This window comes from Capsicum annuum, chromosome 6 (genome assembly GCF_002878395.1).
Source record: "Capsicum annuum cultivar UCD-10X-F1 chromosome 6, UCD10Xv1.1, whole genome shotgun sequence".
In the NCBI taxonomy this organism is placed as follows: domain Eukaryota; kingdom Viridiplantae; phylum Streptophyta; class Magnoliopsida; order Solanales; family Solanaceae; genus Capsicum; species Capsicum annuum.
The window spans coordinates 213,899,231-213,916,177 of NC_061116.1; the positions used below are offsets into that span (position 1 = coordinate 213,899,231).

General features: G+C 35.8%; 1 pseudogene; it reads left to right on the top strand.

Annotated features, from left to right (window-relative positions):
• The first annotated feature begins 787 nt into the window (after nt 1–787).
• LOC107873914 lies at nt 788–10,774 on the top strand (annotated as a pseudogene).
• The last annotated feature ends 6,173 nt before the right edge of the window (nt 10,775–16,947 follow it).

Here is a 16,947-nt window from a genome sequence, read left to right on the forward strand (position 1 = left end):
AAAATCTCATGACTTCAAACTCTCGGCAATGTTATCTCTAAAGACAGATGACGAGGGTGACTATGTGTCTCGAGTTCCATAATCTAGTGCCATCGGGTCTCTTATGTATGCGATGGTGTGTTTTTGACCAGATTTATCTTATGCCGTCAGTGCAGTTAGAAGATACATGGAAAATCCTAGCAAAGAACATTGGAAAGTATTTCAATGGATTTTTAGATACTTGCATGGATCTGCTGATATTTGTTAGCAGTTTGGGCAAAACAGAGATGGAGTAATCGAGTAATCTGGTGAAGGCACTTGCACATTTTTATGGAGACAAATTGCTTATTTTTGATAGCGAAGCTTTTGTAAGATGAAATTACTTATTATGCTTTTGAGGAACATTGCATAATTAACCTTAATTGTTTTTCTATTTTTGTTGTTCTTGACCTCCCTTGAAGAAGTACTAGTGGCCACCTAGCATTTAAGACGTACTTTGAGTTCCGTCTTATAAACTTATAAAGGGGCTATAGACATATTGAGGGGATGCAAAGACAGTAGATGAAATTAATGAAATTTCTTCTTTCCTGGGGTTGATTTTGCATGTCATCGATCTTATTTCTTCGAGTTAGAGTTCTTTTCAGTTAAATCTAGAGTCAGTGGCCTATTAAAATCTTTCATGTCATTTTCTAGACTTTGTTATTCCCTTTGTCGCTGTTGCATTTTTATTGATGTGGTCAGACTCAGATGCAAATCATGGATACATTTTCATATCATTCAGAGACTAACTGTGAAGGATGCTGAGCCAATGGAAGGCACTGAAGCATCATCTGGCCTAACTGCTAATGACAGTATATCTTCTTTAGCCGGGCCATCGAAAAACACCATTTTTATGACAGGTATTGACTGCCCTTTGGTTAGTCCCTTGTTTTTGAATATTCAGGAGTTGCATTTTTTTTTTCTTCAGATTTTATTTTTACTAATAAAAAGAAATATAGAAAAAAAAGTTGGGGGACTATTGGAAACAACCACTCTACTTCACCTACCCTCATCAGATCCCACTCTGTGGGGAATACACTAGGCATGTTGATGTTGTTTTTTTTCTTTCTTCTAATAACTCATGTTGAAGATGTTCAGGTGATAGAGTCAGATTTATTGGTTCTACTTCTGCACTTGACTCAACTCCCATCAGGTAAATTCTAATTTTCCTACAAACCTCAACACCAACTCTTCTGCACTATTAAATGATCCGTATCATATGTCTAAACAAATTTCTGATGTTATTTTGTGATGGTCCCTAGCAATTTTGTCCTTCCGGTTTCTCATAAATGAAAATAATCAATATTGATCCATATTTCTTAATGTAATCGATGGAACTGCTTTATCCAGGAAAAAAACAAGAATCACTCTTGATGCATTTGCTAGTAACTATATTGTTTTACGATTAATATACACTCGATCCTTTTAGTCATCCCAAAAAGAATGATGCATTTCTATATTTAGTTCTCCCACTTCTTTCAATTTTTTTGCCTTACTATCTTTTTTAGCGTGTTTCAAAAAAATGTGTCTTTCCTAATTTGGCAACTCTTTAGTTTCACCATCTCACCTGACGTGTTAATACCACAACATAAAGGGCAATCTAAATACATTATACATGTCTTTAGATTAAGAATACTTTCTTAAACTTCATGTCAAGTCAAACTATGACAAACAAATTGAAACTGAGAGTAATAATTTACCATTAAACTTTTCATTTTACGGTTGATGAGAGAGTTTATAGACAATAATATCTATAATTTGTTTTAGACTATAAGTTTCAAAATGTGCCAGTCAAACACCTTCACATAAATTGGGATAGGAGTATTTGTTACTTCCTGTTTTACTTGTTTAGTTTATAAAGTTAAGACACAATCTTTATTTTTTTGCATTTGTAGGCAGTGAATTGTACTTTATGTCCTGTACCACATCTTGTTCATCAACCGCCCATTCATATGTTTTAGTACAATCCGAGTCTGTTATTTTTAACCTTCTCTGTCTTGTTCCATTGTTCCAGGGGCCCAGCATTTGGAACTAGAGGGAAGATTGTATTTTCTTTCAAAGATAGTCCATCGGCAAAGGTTGGCGTCCAAATTGATAAACCCATCCCACGTGGCATTAACTTAGGTGGTCTTTGCAAAGATGCTCACGGATTCTTTTGCAAAGGTACTTTTGGAATGCCAGTTAACTATTTTCCTTTAGTTTATATATTAAGTTAACATCATTCTTAAGTACGCAGTCATAGTTTTACTTCCAATGCATTTTTCCATCTCTTCCTCTCAGTCGATGAACTGCACTTAGAAGGCCCTGGACAGAATGATTTGGAAAATTTACTCGTTAACACATTGTTTGAGGTGTGATTTCTTTCAACAAATAAGAATAAGTTCGTTTGAAAACTAATATGTGGGATTTCTGTTCCTTTCTTTTTGTATTTTTTTTGTAAACTTTAGTCTTTACCTTTCATTCTACTTTTTCAGGTTGTAATCAGAGAAAGCACAAATTCCCCTGTCATATTGTTCATGAAAGATGCTGAGAAGACTATGGCAGGAAATTCAGTGTCATATTCAATGTACAAAAGTTGGCTTGAGAAGATTTCAGATAATATTGTGATCATTGGGTCTCACATTCATTCAGATGATCATAAGGAGGAGGTGCTATTTTCAGATCATAATGCCCAAGAATAGATGCCTGTGATTATATCTTTTCCTGTTATAATGTGTATACAGAGTGTATTAAGTGGCCTGTAATGGAAATTATTCCATTTCTTGGCTTTAGTAGTTATCGGTGCCAAAACTTTGTGAGACCGATGCTTGATTGAGAGGATGAGAGGGGACTCTTATTATAGCAAAAAGTTCAAAATATCAACTTCGCATCACAAAATAGACATTAGTTTAGCTATATATATCAATGCATGCATGCACATGCAGCATACACAGACACAGACACAAACACACAAATCAGTTTCACACACACACACATATGAACACTACATAGTGCGGCATACACCCACACTCTCAACAACAATAACAACGATGACATACCCAATGTAATCACTCAAGTAGAGTATGGGAGGGTAGTATGTGCGCAGATCTTACCCCTACAAGGTAGAGAGACTGGTTCTGATACATAGTCGGCGCAAGTAAAAGCATTACAAGGCAAAACAATTTGAAAGAATGACCAACGTTCTTAAAAGAGAGAAGCACAAAAGAGCTCTAAGGTACATCGGGGGTGATACAATCCCAAATTAGTTGGGTATTGGAGTGGTGGTTTGTTTATATGAACTTGGGTAAATACTCCCCTAATGAGCTAGTTAGCCCTTGGGGTCAAGTTATGCCCAATGCCATATTTTTACACATATATCCTTTCAATTGCTTGACAAAATAAGGTCTAAACATGTTTTTTCTATTTTACTCTTTGCAGTCACAACCTAAAGGATCTCTCTTCACCAAATTGGGCAGCATTTTATATGAGCTTGCCTTCCTGGTATAAGCTCTACAGTTTTTTTTAAGAACTTTCAGTTAGTGCTGAAAATATCTTGTAAATGAGGATATTGAATTATAAATAACGGGAAAAGAACCCTGCTTTACATGTAGGCTGCCTGTATTCTTTTTCATCATTTTTTTTTTTGGGTCCTGTTGAGCATTTTGAGGGGATTAATTTTGGAAGCACGATATGTCTTTGATATCAAACTAAGGCATTTGGATACCAATTACTACTTGTTTGTTTGGAAACTAGGCTTATTCTGTAAAACAATCTAAAAGGATTTTCAGAAATTAAACCATCAAAGCAATCTTATTTTCTAAAAGCAGCTACTTCTTTGATAAATGTATCAACCAATATTTTATAAAACCAAACCTCAAAAATATCCTAATTCTAACTAAGTTCCTCTTGCTTATGGCAATGAATTAGGCCTTTATTGTCGTCACTTTTTTTAAAAATAATTTTTCTAATTCTTCATTGTCTTTCGGTTCCTTTCCTCTTCATTTTAGGTGCTTTTTCCGCTTCACCAACTCTAGTGTTGTTTACATTGTTTAAAAGAAATTTATCTTTTCCAAAAAAGTGTCATTTACATTCGAAAAACCTGGATATGAATTTGCCCTTGTGTTGCATTACCGTTGAATAAACACAGCCATATGACAACTTAATTGTCTTTTTAAAATAGTACTGAATTTTGACGTGTTCAGGATAGTTTTGGGAAGATGCAAGACAAGGGGAAACAGTCTGCAAGAACAAATAAATTTCTGACGAAACTTTTCCCAAATAAAGTGGTTATCTACATGCCGCAGGTCTGTTTTTTAAATTCTATAGAATTTTAAACTCTTTAGCAAATCACTGAGTGGCTTTTAGTATTGCAGGATGAAGCACTTCTGTCTACTTGGAAACAACAACTGGATCAAGATGCTGAAACCCTAAAAGTGAAAGAAAATTTTAATAGCTTAAAAATAGTAAGACTCTCTGACCTTTAAAGTTATGAATGACCAATTTTTCACCTCTTATTTGTGAATCCCCTCAGAAAGTACGATATGTTTCCAACTTAAAATGGAGACTTGACTTGCCAAATATGTTTCCAAGGCCATTTGGACCCCTGTGTAAAAACAATAAGTTGACCTTACTGTAAAGATTGTCTTAGTGTAGCCTGTCCATGTTAAGTAATATTCACTGTCTGTTATCCCTCTGGAACACCTCCAGCTGCTGCAGAAGTTGAGTAACTCCGTCAATTGCTATATGATTGTCGTTCTAATATAGGTTCTGAACCGGATTGGGTTAGAATTCAACAGACTTGAGACATTGTGCATCAAAGACCATAATTTTTCTGTTAAAAGTAAGCTGCTGCTTTCACTGTTCTTCCTTTTTCTTCACATAGTTGTGGGAAGGGGGTTGAGGGATGTGTGGGATACTTTAGATTCTCACTATTATATACATCACTATGCCATTTAGATCATTCAAAATCTCTATCACATCCGTGTCAATCTGATACGATTTGGGTGTGGGTGTAGGATGTATACTGTATTTGATCGAGCTAGCTTATGTGCTTTGACTATACTATTGGCTAAGATAATAGGTTGATTGGATATTATATGTTATCCTCATTGGCGGATCCAGGAATTTTCTTCAAGAGATTCGAAAAATAAAAATATAAATGTGTGAAAAAGCCAATAAAATTTACAATTTCAAGGGATGTAAAATATTTTATTTATTTATTTATATAGCAGTAGCACCTAGCATTTTTTTTTATAATAACAGCTGTACAGTACATTTAATTTTTATAATAAGAGCTGGCAGTGAAAATAACACGACTGGGCTCTCTAAGTGCCTTGTTTCATATGGTTCAACATTAATATATGTACATAAATATAGACTTTCTACTTTCAATATACAACGTAATTTTTTGCCGAGGGGGTTCGGGTGAACCACCAAGGTCTGCCCCTGGTTATCATAAGTTGTTGTTCTTGTCTTTCTTTTACTTGTGGTTTACTTATTCTATCCGAATAATAACATCCTTCATTTCCAAAAAACAAGGAAGAAAAGACAATTATGTCAACCAGGTGTTTTTTTTTTCTTTTTTTGCAAAAAGAACTGAAATATTGGGTGCTTGAAGGTGCAGAGAAAGTTGTTGGATGGGCGTTGAGCCATAATTTGATGCGGAACACTCAAGCAGATGTTGACATGAGGCTTTTCTTATCTCCCGTTAGGTAATAGAAATGGCAGCATCAGATATTCTCCTATCCATGATTTTCTTTGACTGTAATGATTGTTGAATTGAACAATTGCGGGAATCTTTTTCGATTTAACAGCATTCAGTATGGGTTGGAACTCTTACAAGCAAAGCAAAATGATACCAAGCGCTTGAAGAAGTCACTCAAGGTGATTATAATATTCCTTATCTGATGCTTTGAAAAATTTGTATAAAAAGCTCCTTGATTTGATATGGCAGATACTGACTTAGGAACTGATGAACTAGTTTTTGTCCAACGCAGGATCTTGAGACAGACAATGAGTTTGAGAAGGCACTTCTGGCTGATGTCATTCCCCCCAGTGATATTAGGGTGACATTTTATGATATCGGTGCACTTGAAAGTGTCAAGGATACATTAAAAGAGCTGATCATGCTTCCATTACAAAGACCTGAACTTTTCTCCAAGAGTCAACTAACCAAGGTTTACATCTGCAATTTATCCATATTTTTCTCATCTAAGTAGATTAGCTTGTATAAAAGTTTGGAAATATTTGACCTTTTTGTTCAAGGATCAATTACTCCAGCTTTGTTTTTATCCATTTGTTTTTCCCACTTAAATAAGAATATTAGTATCACCTAATAATGTTGGTTTAGGTTTGACCACATTACTTCCACAGTTAAACTTGAAGATAAAGATAGTTACTTATATTTCTTACTCTTGGGTTTGTTTCATCTGAGCAGTTTGACAAGAAGTTTGTGCTTGATGAAAAATGTTACTTCAACTGTTGTTTCTCTTTTTGGGACTCGAATTTTCAAGCATTATCTAGACATTTGTGATTATTTAAGAAAATATGGCTCTTCAATTTCATTCGCAGCCCTGCAAAGGAATACTTTTGTTTGGTCCTCCTGGAACTGAGAAAACCATGCTGGCAAAAGCCGTTGCCACTGAAGCGGGAGCAAATTTTATTAATATTTCAATGTCAAGTATCAGTTCAAAGGTTCGTTTTCATGGAACTTATTTGTGTTCTATTGAGTATAGGTGATGTTGTTCATAGTAGTTTCTTAGCAGTAGAACAGCCTTAATCTTTTTCTTTTCCAATGCCGCAGTGGTCTTGCGAGGGTGAGAAATGCATAAAAGCTATCTTCTCGCTGGCTAGTAAAATTGCTCCCTGCATTATTTTTGTAGATGAAGTATGCTTCCTTAGACGTTAGCATGTTTCTTTCATACTTCATGCTTTAAAATTCGATCCTTTTTCTGATCCGTTTTGTCTCCTGTTTGTTTATGCGGCTTTCTCAAGGTTGATAGTATGCTGGGAAGAAGGGAAAATCCATAAGAAGATCAGGCAATGCGCAGATTGAAAAATGAATTCATGCTGAATTCGGATGGGTTACGCACAAAGGATACTGAACGAGTTCTGGTACTTGCAGCAACAAACACGCCATTTGACCTTGATGAAGCTGTTATAAGGTGACTGCCAGGCAGGTAAAAGAGGAAAGACTAATTTGCAGATATTATTGAAGAAATTCTTTTAACACTTGCTTAATGCCCTTTTCATGTATTTTCTGTACAGGTTGATGGTCAATTTACCAGATGCTCCAAACAGAGCAAAAATTCTAAAAGTGATACTCGCAAAAGAAGACTTGGCTCAGGATTTTGATCTGGAATCAGTTGCAAGTATGACTGACGGATATTCCGGAAGTGACCTTAAGGTGTCTGCTATTCTTGTTTGCTTGGATAAATGACTAGTCCTTGTTTCATCTTTCTGATGTTTGAATTTTCTGTGTTTTTCTAATTTTACTCCTTTATCATGTAGAATCTCTGTGCAACCGCTGCATATCGACCCATTAGAGATATCCTAGAAAAGGAAAAAAAGATACTACATTTCTTTTGTTGATGTGTGTTCTTTGATTGCTTAGCTGAGGTAGAAAATAACTTGTTGTCTGTCCGAATGGATTTTCTTGGTTGTTTGTTATGGATGCCTATTTCACTTTCTTTAGATAATTTTCATGGGCTTTAGAGGATCCTTTTGAAGTATCTTAATTCAAATGTATGTTGTTTTTGGTCCTGGATTTGGTGGAGAGGAACTTTCTTCTAAAAAACCATGGAGTTAAACTTTGACAATTTGGGTTTGTGAAAAGAAAAGGCAGTCTGGTGCATGAAGCATCCACATTCTCACAGGGTCCGGAGAAGGTCGCACTCCAATGGGGCGTGATGTAGGAAGCCTACATTGGCGCAAGCATCAGTGAGATTTCACAACTTGGGAGAAACATAGGTTTGAGGGCCAGCTCACTTAATATAAACTAAAAATGTATAAAACAAATCAAACAATATAGATGTCACGACCCGAGCCGGGGCCCTAGCCGTAACGAGCATCCCAAATCACGAAGGCCCAAGCTCTCTTCTAAATCTGGTAATCATGCACAATATTCATATAGTCTAAGAAAATTTGCGGGAAACAATACATGACGGAACCATGGTCAATCTCATAAACTTGAACAATTTTAAAAGGAAAATTCTGAATAATCTAAACATGTGACAACCGTTTGCGAAATCTCTAACATTAATTTAGCCATCATACATCTGAGACAAATTGGGACAAGTCCCCCAGTAGACCAAAAAAAAAGAAAAAGAAACAATGATATCGGCCTTCCAAAAGAGAGAAGGCTCACCAACTATAACTTCTGACACACACGGATCTACTACTTGGGACCGCGTAAGTATGCCTCGGATTCTGGAATATAGGGAGTCAATACAGATGTACTGGTACACATAGTAATCCAAAAACAAAATAGAACTTATACAATATAGGTGAGAGATATTATAAAACATGTTAACGCAAAGTTATTTGAAAACACATGGGCATAGTATAATGATTTTGAACAATAATGTATCACTATTGAGCAAGATAGTAAACCCAACAATTTTACATTATCACCGACTGCCAAATCTCGGTTGCCGCCAAGGTTGGAGTACTAGTGAGGTAAGGACACACAAGATCAAACAACAGGGCGCCACAACCCCAATCAAGTCAATATGTCGTGGTTGGGCTCAAGATCACAAAGCAAGGCTCCTAACCATAGGTCCCAAGTTGGGATGACATAGTACTTGATATGCAAGATCACATAGCAGGGTTCCAAGTTCCCGTATCGGCAAATCACGATTTCCAGCATAGAGTTATCTGACTCGTGCTTTCTTCCGATAACCATCTAACTCACATCAACCAAGCTTTAAGTTTAACATAAGGAGAACATGCATCATGCTCACAAAATTCTTTTCCTCTTTTCATTCGAGGCAATTCCTCCGCAGGGTATCGTCATACCCTGAGTTGCAAGTCATCAGTACCACATCAATTCTCAGAACATTTTATGCAAATCATAGTATGAACGCAAAAAAGACTCCCATACACCAACACATGCATAATGATTTCAAAGAAGTAATAGTTAAGAAACTTCATCATTTATAAAGTAGTACAATAGTGGATATAAAATTCATGCTCTCAGTAGTTTAACAATAGTATCATGCGGAGTACATAAAACATCATCATGAGGATTAAAAGATTTATAACTCATGTTCATAACACCTTTCAAAATTCAAATCACATGTCCACCATTTCAACAATTTAGATATATAAGCAAACAATCCTATGATCTTTCAATATTCTTCTCAAAATCATATCACAATGCATGCTTTTTGTGTTAAAAACAAAACCCTACTTATAGTTGCATACTTACTTAAGTAATTATTAAAATCTTGTTTAAATTCATATCAAAATCATGCCCATGAGATTAGGACAACCCCACGTACCTTAGATTATAAGGTTTGAAAGAAAGAACCTAGATCTTGATCCTTTTCTTGAAATTCTTGACCTTAGGGTTGAGTTCTTGATATTTGGAGGAAGGAGTTAGGGTTTTGATTTGAGAGGAAAATTGAATTATAAAGTATATTATGTATTTTGGGCGCAAATCTTATGTTAGGGATGGATTTTGGGTGAGAGAAAGTGACCAAAATGCCCCTAGACCCATTAGAGACTAATTCAACAAGTGAAACAGTTCCGTAATGCGCTGGCCGACGCGTCGCATCGACATCGCATCGGCTTACTGCCTTCCCTTGGTGGATAAGTCCGACGAAAAATTTTATAACTTTTTGCTCGGTTATTGGATTTTGGCAAAATTGGTATCGTTAGAAAATTAATTCAACTATCTACAATTTGGTGGATTTTGAGCTTAAAAATTCTATGTATATCAAAAGTTATGCACATTCAAAATAGACTTTTGTAGAATCAAATATCAAACTTTGAATGAATGAATGATTCTTAGCTCAACTTTGCTCTAAGGCATTTCTATAAGCATTTTTCACCTCATAATCACTTCATATACTAGACGAAAGATCACGAAACATGAATTTATACGTAAACCTTGGAATTTGAGCTTACACATGTAGGAATGACAGTTTAATTTCTAGCTCGAAAATGTGGGGTGTTACAATAGAAGGAAGAAGCAATATAGATTCTGTGCTGATTAACTTGGCTATTCTGTTCATCTAATTTTGAGCTATACTTGCAAGAATGACGTACAACAAAATTTAGGAGGCTCTTGTGTGTATATATATGTTTGTGTGCACATGCCTCTTTAGTATACTTGCTAAAACAGGCATCTAACCCCTACATTTGATTATAGGAATAGGCTGCAGCTAGCGCTGATAGTAGACCAGCTCCAGCACTAAGCAGCAGTGCAGACTTACAGCCACTGAATATGGACGACTTCAGATATTCTCATCAGCAGGTGAGTTGAAAAATCTGGTGGCATCTTTAAACTTTCTAAATTTAACTGCATAAGGGTGTTGACGATTGGAGAACTGTGATAGTCTTTTCTTGTAGGTTTGCGCAAGTGTTTCATCTGAATCCACAAATATGACCGAGCTTCTTCAGTGGAATGATCTGTATGGAGAAGGGGGCTCTAGAAAGAAACAGTCCTTCAGTTATATCATGTAAAGGCTATCTCAATTTTTGTACAATGAGTTTATAGGTCTCTTAGAAAATGAGTTTTGACATGTTACAACAGTTACTTTATATGCTTTGACCTTTTGCTGAGTACTTACAGAGGGTTTTTGGTCCTATCAAAAAATTGACTAAGCTTCTAAGATTTCCCAAAATATTTTTTTAGCTTAGATGTCTACCTTACCCAAAAAGTTTAACTAGAGTAGATGTCTAGGTTTATTATTTGATACCTTGTAAACCTGAAAAGTCCATTTTGTTGCAAGTGAATGATGTGTTGGAGTTTCATGCAGAGTATTGCATTTAGGGGTCGTTTGAACAACCTTATGTAATGTTGGGATTAAGTAATGTCGAGATTATTGTTTATCCATCATTTGGTTCAGTTTGGTGTATTAAGGGTAGTTCTAATTTGAGAAATGGTTATTCTCATCAGTTATACACCTTGTGTATTATCTGATGACAAATTTTGGGAAATTACTGGTGTGCTATTATGCCACTAAGACGATTCACTGTAAATTTTTATTGTTACTAGAAGCGTAAGCTATTTTTTCTTGAGGACACATCACACTTCATCTAATTGATATTCATAAAGACTTTGAAACATTTCTTTGAAACCATGACTCACTCTTTGTCTTATTTCTGAGCTAGATGGTACACCCTACAATCTGTAATTCCATGGGCTATATAGAATCCGTCTTTGACTCGACGGCCAAGCCCCGAATTCGAGTTTGTCGCAAGGATTGGAGGTTCTATACAGAGGACACGCAAGATCACACAGAAGGGTGCCAAAATCCTTAATCAAATCAACATGTCATGGTAGTGCACAAGATCATAAAGCAGGGCTCCTAACCATAGTCCCAATTTGGGACGACATGAATCAAGTTACACAAGATCACAAAGCATGGCACCTTAATCCCGTGTCGGTAAATCACGGTTTCTAGCATAGAGTCCTTCAATTCGTACTTTCTTCGGATAACCATCTAATTCTCTTTAAGCCCACTTTTAAACCTTTTTTTAAACATGTATCTTTCAAAATTCATAATCTAAAAATGTGATTTCAAACATGTGTTCTATTTTGTTCGGAATTGCTATGGCTTTAACTGAGTTGGTGTCGTCACTCCAAGACTTACAAGTCCTACTTTTGAGCCATATTGTATCATGAATGATTCTTTCATTAAAACTTAATTCAGACCACCCAAGCATGCAAATAATATAAGAGATTTCATGTTCCGAAAACTATGCAAAAATTCTCATTATTTCAATAAATATGTGGTGGTCATGTTATCTTTGACAAACCATCCAACTCTTCTCAATATATATTTATATTCAACATTGGTCAACATAAACATCCCTCTCTTCTGAAATTAAAACCATAATTCAATCATAGAATTAATCAAGACATTTCATATCATGCTTCTCAAGATGCATTCAAAACAGTCCATAGCATAAGAAAATTGAAAAGTAAATAAAAATCATAACAAGAGAGGGATCCTTTAGGATTCATGCTCTCAATTGTATATTCATCCTTAAACACATGCATACATATATATAGAGTTTCAAATCAATTTGGGGAAGGCCTGAAGACCAAAGCAATATTGATCAAGGCTTCTAAAACATGCTAGTAGTTGTAAATTCAAACCCCTTTCTTAAAAAGCATGATTTTGAGATCATTATCATGAATTAAAGATGGTTTCTTTGCCCATGAAATTTTAGAAAAATCCCACGTATGGTTTCTTTGCCCATGAAATTTTATAAAAATCCCACGTACCTTAATTTATGACTCTTGAACGAACTTGTGCTTTAGGGATGCTATTCGAACAATTGATGGGTGCTTCTTGTAGCCCTCGCAATGGAGATTCTGAATCTCGAAGAATTATTGAAAACCCACGGTGAAATCTTAAGATATTTTGATTTTTGTGGTGAAACCCAAAGATGTGTTCTTGGTGATTTTGAGAGAGAATGACTATATATTTGTATTTGGGGGATTTAATCCTGTGTTATGGCTGACTATGGGGGGTGGAAAATACCGCTTTTGCCCTTAAAAAGGTGAAAACAGAACCTGAAAATTGGGTGCATGCGACAGGGCATGCGTCGCACGCTAATCGCATGATGCTACTGTCTCAGTCACAAAAATGGTCATAACCTTTCGCTCGGGTATCCAATTTTTGAAAAATTGGTATCGTTGGAATGATAATTCAAATATATTTCGTTTGCTAAATAGTAGGCCCTCTAATTCTTTAAATACAAAGAGTTATGATCGATTGAAGTATACCCAAGTTCCGATGCTCACTCAAACTCGAACGATAGGAAAAATTTCAAATCGTCCTTAAGTTAAGGGACCTCTATGATCTCAATTCATGCTAAAATAGGTTCACACACTACATAATTGATTAACATGTCAAATTTGCACAGGATTTATGGCTTATGGATCATCTACGCATAGAAATGATGGTTTTTCGTTCTAGCCCAAAATACGGGGTGTTACATTATCTCCTCCTTGGGATAATTCGTTCCCGAATGATGGGAAAGAATGTTGAAGCTTAAAGGTATTGAATAAAGCAGACACAATGTGTCTTCTAAGAAAGGATATATCTGATTTGAAACATTGAAACTTCTATCGTGAAACTAAATTTTGAGCTGACTTGCCCTTACGTGTTTTAAGGTGCTGATTCATGCTGAGAGTTTAGGATTCCTCTCGAAGTGTTGATGCTTAAATCCCACACATTGGATTTGGAAGTGATAACTTATATAAGTACGAATCATGAGGCAACAAGATTTAGATTGTACAAAGGTATTACACTATTTGAGCTAAAATAGCTGGAAAAATTTGCGATTATGTGTTGAACTCTTATGAACAAAGTCATGTCCAAATAACTGAATCTAAACATGATGCTTGGACTGAACTGAGTTCACAACTTACATGGATGGAATAGATTATATTTTAGGATATTCATACGCATTGGACTTCGGATAGTACGACTGGGTGAAACGGTGGAAAACCACAATAACTTGTCTTCCTGACTGCTAAACTGAATTATACTGAGTATCTCTTAAACACTCTTTCTAAAGAAGTCCTAGTATCATTAGGGAGAAAATAATCTCTGACATGAGTTACACGAGATATCCAACTAAGGAATCACAACAATGACGCTACTCTATAACATGGAATGTAGACATATAACTCGTAAAATAGGACAGAATTACAAGGCCTTAGGCAATTCAACTTCTTACGTTCAAGCTTAGCACACTTCTCGAATACTCCCTCAACTATACATTTACCGTTAAATATCATACTCATTCGATTCATTTTATAATTCTCATAGGGGCATAGATAAATCTTTCTATATCTTTTTAAAATTTACACCCTAAGCATAACGTGCCTTACCACTTCAATGACCAACTCTAAACTCTTACGATGGATTCACTGGCACATATTGCATTCCTCCACTTAATCCCAACATGTCCTTCAAGCCTATCTTTATAACCACATATGAACTTCAAGGCAAATATCCATAAAAGCATACTTCATATATTCTCTAAACAACTATCGATACAGCTGCCACGTGCTACCTCAAGAACATACACACACAAATTTTAACTAACCATCACATGCATCAAAGACTTGGCCCCAATCGTACTTCACACTTACGGCATTTTCTAAATATGCATACAATGATCTTCCACCAACAAGAAAAATTTACTCACCACTGAGATTATTACATAAGGAGGAGTCACTGAAAGGTTAGAACATAAATCCTTGAAGCATGGAAGGATATTATACGAGACTTGACACTTAACTGAGGCCAGAGGAATAGCGAATCAACATCAGGGATTTATCAAAGTGATCTGAATTGAGGCATACATGAATATATGCTGAATCTTACCAACCATAAGGAGTATAGCATTAGTTATGGGAACTAAGCTTACTATAAAGTGTGAGTACACGATTCATGAGCTGCATGACCTCAATTTGGAGTTCATAACATATGGAATGTGACTCCGACTACTGAATGAACTAGAACTCCTCGTTTTAGGACTGGAAGAGTACATGATTCTCTATCACAAGCTTGAACACAAACTATGATCATGGAATTGAAACATAAGGCATGAGTAGGTATTGTGATAATTGAAAAATACTGCAGTAAGAATGGGTTGAGTCTTACCCTCACTTTCTGATGTTACATGTCATACTAACATCACTACTAGAATCTGAGAGCCTGACTTGGTTATTCATCCTATCATCTTCCCCTTAGCTTCAAGCGATCATCTTAAGTTTGACATATCCCTTGTTCGACTCTAAATGGAACTACACTTACTGCACTCTGGGTTCTTGAAAATGACAATACACGTATATCATAGAACTTAACCCGAAAGAACATTTGAAAGTTGAAAACCCACTGCTAGTACTACCTTCTGAGACCCACTCCTATCTTTCTATAGCCCCAATAATCATCACATAATACTTGAACACTTACTAACTTCGAATCTTCATGAATATCCCTATAGTCGGGGTGCACACCCTTTATCGCTTCATCTTTTATTTCTATTAGTTCAACCTTCATAAAAACTCACACTTAGATTCTAACACTTAACATGGATATCACCAAGTCTTTGATGAACCAATTCTACTTCCGTTATAGTCCACCAATATCGTGACTTTAATCTTATATCTCTCTACCAGGAGAATTTAAGATATAATCAAAAGGCTCAACACTATCAATCAAAACTTCTTAACTTGGCCATTTAGAACACCATGTACCATCTAACTAGTCTTTCTCCATCTAGCAACTTAACGGTACTACTAACCACACGCAACATGCAATAGCCTTAGAAAATGCCATAACTCCATATCACTTTGGGCATATTTCTACATCATACGTACAATATCATACTTCACTGCGGCTCAAATAAACTTAAGCTCTTGCGTACGCTGTTCAAGCCTATTAGATCACTTCCCTATAACTAGTATCATTAACCAAGAAATCATCACATCTATCTTAATCAATAACCTATACTCTTCTTGCACAACAAACACCGTCAATAACTCTTTTCATACTTCAAACAAACAACAATTTACCTTAACAAATAACTCCTGCTCTACCTTCTACTAAACTAATAAACAAAGTCGTATCACTTCATTACCAACTCAATCTTATGCAAAATGTTTCAGCTATACATATATTCAATAAATTGCCGTTATAACATTTTTTTCCATTACGCCACTAAACCCCAGTTCCAACCCATACAAAAATAACAAAATGGACAACAAGTTTCTAGTGAATGAAAATAGACCACACACCGCTCCACTAGACGTTGATTTTGTGTTTTGAATAGGAAATGAGATGAATGACAAGGCAACTATGCTAGTGAATCGAAAGAGCCCCACACAGCTTCAGTAGACTTTCAGTTTCAACAACCCAATGATAACAACATTACAAGAGATAGAAAATTGACACAGAACATTCAATAATCTAAGAATACAAATCTTACTCTGCATACATAAAAAATCTGAGTGAAACACTTCCCCCACAGACTTCCATACAATCTGCACATCCTACTAGCTACCACATTAGTCTACCACTATAAAATGGTACATCATTCTCAAACATCAGTTATTCAACTAAACACATTTATCTACACAAAAGTAACCCTCACTCTGATTTCTATCCTTGGGACTTCACATCACCAACTTCTTGGTCCAATATCACTATCAATAGGTCATGACATCGTCACTTTAACTTATACTAACACTTGGGTGGAAATACAGTTCCAGTATTTTGTTACACATCGTTTCCCCTAAAGCATGACATCTGTAACATCAATTAGAAAAAGACTGAGTACAGTTAATACTGCAGGCTAAAAAATACGATTTCATCAGAATCAAAGTTCACACTAGAATCAATACACCTTGGAGCACTAACGGACTCTTCTCAAGTCCTTGAAAAAATTTTAAAATTTTATATGGCTTAATCAGAAAGGACCATACCATTTAGACTCTAAACTTCTGCACTTGAATCACCCCAATAATGAGACGTATCTGAGCACATCAAAGTAAGAAAAGAATTGGGATGACTTTACTTCTTTATGGACGACACCATACATGAATTAGAGTATGTAAGAGGAACATTCCGACTTCATAGAATGAACTAGAACATGAAGAAAGAGAGACATTCCTAAATGCCTAGTAACCTCCTACCTGTAAGTGTGGGACGCTACATACCTTTAAAAAAGAATCTACCCGACGTGATTTTGCAGGCACCC